The sequence below is a fragment of the Microtus ochrogaster genome, unplaced genomic scaffold (assembly GCF_000317375.1).
Source record: "Microtus ochrogaster isolate Prairie Vole_2 unplaced genomic scaffold, MicOch1.0 UNK149, whole genome shotgun sequence".
NCBI classification, from domain to species: domain Eukaryota; kingdom Metazoa; phylum Chordata; class Mammalia; order Rodentia; family Cricetidae; genus Microtus; species Microtus ochrogaster.
Window position 1 is genome coordinate 390,221 of NW_004949247.1, and position 5,545 is coordinate 395,765.

The window sequence follows — 5,545 nt, forward strand, 5'->3', positions numbered from 1 at the left end:
CCATTTTGTCCTTCAAATGAAAATGACATTTTGAAATATATTTAAAAAGAGACTGAATAAAATTAAAACAAGTAAAAGGTCAGTCAGTAACCAGCATTTCTGGTTCTCTGGGCCTTTTACTTCACTTTTAATGTGCTTTTGTGGTTCGTTTGAGACTAGGTTTTATTTGTGGCCTGAGCTTGCTTGGAACTTCCTGTGTACCACGGGCTCTTACCTCAGCTTCTCAAGTCCAGTGCTGACAAGTGTGTGCAACCACACCCCAAGTTCACAGTTCATGAAAAAGTTATCTTTAATCCTTACCTTCCAGAGGAGACGTCAAGGCCATGGAGATGGTTTCCTCAGGGCGAGGCTCACCCACTGCACTTGGGGTGTGCTGATTCCTGCGATTTCTACAAATGTAGCACATCTCCCCTAGAGTCGAAAATAAATAAAAATGATCATGAGATAATTACATCTTCCATAAAAAAGGAAAATAAAACACAGAACTTTGTATTTACAGATATTAGATGTAAATCTTTTACACTAAGCATTCTTATAGGGAATATTTTGAAATAATAAATGAAAATCGGAGTCTTGCCCATCTTCATCACACTTCTCTGTGCTCGCTCTAGACTGCATATGGCAAAATCTAACCACGACAGTGCTGAGAATGAGCTTCACTTTGCTTTAGTAAACAGGTCATTTCAGTTCTAAAGGACACAAATATTAGCATCGTAGATCCATGCGCACTAAAGTCTAGCATAGTACATTGATCAAATGAGATTAGGCTTTTTTATTTTGCTTTGATTGATTAACTGTTTGCTTTGTCAGGATCTCACTATGCAGTCCAGGCTGGCCTTGAACTTGGTGATCCTTTTGCCTCAGCCTCCTGAGTGCTATAATTCTAAGTATGTACTGCTGTGCCACCTCGTAAATAATCTTTGTCTATTCTGTTTTTGTCTTAAAGACTATCATAAACCTATAGCTACTAATGCACAGAGTATTCTATTTGGTGATATTATCCAATAAACTTTTTATCGGAACCCATGCAATGATAATGATGGTGATAATGAATGATAATAATGATTCCTCATCTTCTGTTTTTTTACTTTGAGATCGGGTCTCCTCCTGTAGCTTGGATCAAACTCGCTACACAATGAAAGAAGGCCTTTTATTCCTAATCCTCCTGCCTTTGCTTGCCAAGCTCTGAGATTCTAGCTCAATGCCCCTGTGTTAATCAGACACTATACCAGACATTAAATATAAGTTGCACTAATAGCATTTTGTCTAAACAATATGATATTACAATGCAAACATCAGAGCAAAGAATAGTCTTGTAGGTCTTTAAATGACTCCATAAGACAATTTCAACTTCCAATTAGTTTACATTCTGAAAAGTTTTTATATGTGTCCTCTCAGGCCTCACTCCTGCTACTCACACGTCCATGTTCTTACGTAAAGAAAACTGAAGTTGAAATGCTTAAGAACAAATAGATAAACTGAGTTGATAAGTGTCTTTATTACATTCTTCCTGCACATTTTCCTACTGAACAGAACTGTCGAGCAGTGTCCCTGTGGTCACCCTGCTGTGCCAGAGCACACCACAACTTGTGGCCACTCCTTGTCCTAGGTCAGCGAGACAGCCCTGTGGCTAAAGAGCTGATGTTTACAAATGTGGTAACCTGAGCTGAATCTCTGGAACAACAAGTAAACATGGAAGAACCGACTCCCCAAGTTCTTGTTCTTTTGCTGTGATGTGAATAGACTCAAAACATGAAAACTTTACTAGGGCAAATGCAATGCCCAGGATGCATACTGGGAGAGGATTTCATGCACCTATGTGGGCCACTTCCTCAGCCTAAGTTGAATGGACCTCACCAGGTGCCAATGGCCTGTCTGTACCTCACCTCCTGTAGTGTTTAACTTTTCACAGCCATGGGGACACCACAATGACTGGGCCAATGACTCTTCAGATGATAAGTCTTTTCTACGTGGAAACTGAGTGTGTAGCTGGAAACTGTGTAGCCTTGAGGTTGTGATTCTGATCTTGGGGCACTACTTTCCATGTCTGTCTACAGTTATATCTCATTGCATTTTTTTTTGCTGGGCAGGTGTCTATCATATACTACTCTCCATGTTAATCCACATGTGTCTTCAAGATGTTCTTGTGTCGTGGTATTTAGTGAGTCAGCACAGTCAGCTTGTGGTTCCTCCTTGTAAGTATCAACAGTATACAAAAGAGTTTGATCACAGAGACAAATCCCACTAAACCACTATGAATACATTCCTAACTCACTGTCTCTTTAAATAAAAATGTCAGCAGCTACTCAACTGTGTGTTGTAGGGAGACAAGAGAGACAGAATGAGTAAGATGGGGCATCCTAATTAATTGTGTAAAAATAACTTGACCAATGTCTCTGCAGTGAGTACATGGCACATGCAAGTGAGGCATTCGGGAGCTGCTTTCATTCAGTTTCTCGTGTCTGAGTGGAACATAGTATATTGAACTGGCAGCTGGACTGTCAAAATGTCAGTGTTGGGAGCTAGGAGGGTGGTCCAGTGGGTAAAGCCCTTGCTATGGAAGCATGAAGACTGGAATTCACATCTCTGATACCTAGTGGGACACCTGCTCCATGTCCTCAGCAGACTAACCCTACCAATAACCAGAGTGAGACCCCAGCCTGCTCCTTACCTCCTTGGGAAGAATTCCTATTCACACACATGCAAATGCAAATGCAAATAATGACAAACACGACGCTGACAATGGGGATGACTACTTCTGTGACTCTAGATCCTTCCTTACTGGGGGGCTGCTTGGTAGATGGAATCTGGGTGGCGTTCATGGTAGATGGAAGCTGGGTGGGAGATGTAACAATTCCAATATCTGGGGCCCTTGATGTTGATCCTTTAAACAAATAAGGAAAATTTTGGATAAAGCTTAAAACAAATCCCCATCAGTACCTTCTCTCCCCAGGCAGCCCGAGGGGCTCATGTGTAATAACTGTTTATAATTCCTGAGTAGAGAGGAGTGGAGCTGTGTGGACAATGTCCTTGCAGAGTTTATGTCATTAACAAAGAAAACAAATGTGTCTGAAACTATCAAACAAAGGACATATTAACTGTGGTTACAACGTTCTGGATATCAGGGCAATTGCTGCTGTTTAATTGCGCCAGAGAAAGATAACAAATCCTTTTAAAGTGATGTGGACCTGGAGGAAGGGCAGCTATAAGTGAGGATGCAAAGGCTAGAGGTTTACAGAGATGCATGCAGACTTGGGGCCCTTTAGCTGGCCACGCAGTGCCTGGGCACTTGGTTTGTAAGGAATGAGAGACACTGGGAGGTGAGATGGGAAGAGAGGTCCTCGTGGTAACCACTGGCTTCCCAGGTAGAAAGACTACCAAGAACTCACTCACTCAGTCTGCCAGATCTTCCATTATGAACATATGCTTGCATCCACATAGAGAAATCATCAGATCTTCAAGATAACTGTCATGTCTTCCCCACCACATGGAGGTTTCCTTGTAATAATCCATGTATCTACCTACCTGCTATTTTCTTTGACTGTGGTAAGATTTCAGGGAAGCAGCGACGAGAATCTCCTCTGATGAATGTTTCTAGATGTTGTAGTAGATTGGTGTTACTCTGCCATTTGTCTATACCTGGGGTGTTATTGGGAGACACTGCACATTTTTTGTCCTTTGAATAAAAGCAATTAAAGCCAAAAATACAGTGTCTATCAAGAGTGAAACTGAAGTAGCCATATGTGGGTTGTCCTTCATATAGAGATACCGCTGTGACCTGCAAGCTGTGATCACCTGCAAAGGACACACAAACTGTCACCTTCTATCCTTTATAGAACCATCACCCCCTTCAAGGTCAAGGCTTTCTCCTCATGCTTCAGGGAACTGTATTCTTTCCTGCCCAGCTTGTTATTTCTTACACAATGGGTACTAGGTACTTCCAGCCTGAAACAGTATTCAGCTCTTTCATGCACATACAGCCACAGCCCCCTTCCCACATAGGCTCTGCCCTTCCTGGATCTGATTAGCACCTTCTATCTTTGTGTCCTGTCCTATACTTACCCCTGCTCAGGTCTCCCTCTTGTTCCATGGTATGTAGCTGGCTCCTCAAGTCTTCTTTAATGTCTTCTAGTTTGGAGAACAAATCTGCACATTTCTTAGGAGCGTTTCCCTCCTTTCTTTTGTTGTCATTATCAATGGGATGGAGAGGCACTCCACCCACTGAGCACTGTGGTGAGGACTCTGTAGGTATGGACCGAGCCTCCACAGTGAAGCTGCAGCTAAGAATGTGTGGATCTGTGAAAGAAACATGCAGGGGAGGTACAAAGTGGGAGCGGGAAGCCATAGGAACCCTGGTTATGTGACATCCAGAATCCTTCTGAAGGGCAAAAGAGCAGGAAGAGAAACCTCTGTTCCAGATGTCCACCAGCTTCTGGATCCTCATTTCTGTGCCATCCTTGATTGTCTGAGGGTGGTAGGACCCCCAGATGCACCAAGTGTCACCAGGGGGATTTATCTCACAGGTACTTTTAGTGACTTTAATAAAGTGTTGAGGAATAAAATATGCCAGATAGTATCTGTTCCTGGGACTGAAAATCTACTGAACACATAGAACATGTGGTAAATTCAATATGGAGCCTGGGAATTCAGGAAAAGTCTCCTGGAATTTTGCTGTGAATTGGCATGGAAAGGAGAGCTGTCACCTGTGAGCACAGTACTCATGTGTGTACCCACTGGGCCACTTCACACAGCAATGTTGGACATCAGAGGCCAGATTCCTCCTTGTTAGACCACACCCCTAACTCATTCTCAAGAAGAGATCTCTGTGACCTGCTCCAAGCCCCCAATCTCTCTCCTTTTTCTCAGGCAGTTGTTTCCCAGCACACATATAGCCCCTGGTCTCCCAGACTTTCACTAACAGCAAGAGAAGACATGATATCCTAGAACTGTTCTGTTCAGCAGACTATACAAACAAGTAGGCAAGACCTAGTGAGGCATGCACACACATAATCTCCTCTGTGTGTGAACCTGAAATCTAAAATATAGTATTTATAAGAACTTTTAACAAGTTTGCAATATCATTACATTAAAAAAAACAATGCAAAGTTATATTTTAAAAATCCCTCTTTCCCTCCTTCCTCTCCAAAACTTCTGTTATGAGGTGGGCTGCTGCAGGTTTGGGGACGTCCTTTCCTGTCCCCTTCAACCAGCTTCTTCTTCCTTCACCTCTCTGCCTCTTCTGCCACCTGTTTCTTCTATCTCCAAGGTTTCCCCCACTCTACTTTCCCCTTCCTCCCATTCTTAAGACTTGAATTTGCTCTTTAATGGCTGGGATCCTTTCTCACTCAGTACCCCTTGCTGGAAGATTGGTGAGCATGAACATGAGCCCCCTGAAATTGAGACCTAGCATTGTGGTTGTTAACTAAAGGTCACAACCTGGCACTTTAAGGTGGATCACAATGTAATATGCATCAGAGATTTCTGAGAAAAATCCTGTTAGAGTTGACATGGGATGTACTCACTCATATTTGGTTTCTAGCCATAA

At 42.7% G+C, this 5,545-nt stretch overlaps 1 pseudogene; it reads left to right on the forward strand.

The window, feature by feature from the left end:
* Positions 1 to 292: 292 nt before the first annotated feature.
* On the forward strand, positions 293 to 419 carry LOC113455829 (annotated as a pseudogene).
* Positions 420 to 5,545: the final 5,126 nt, after the last annotated feature.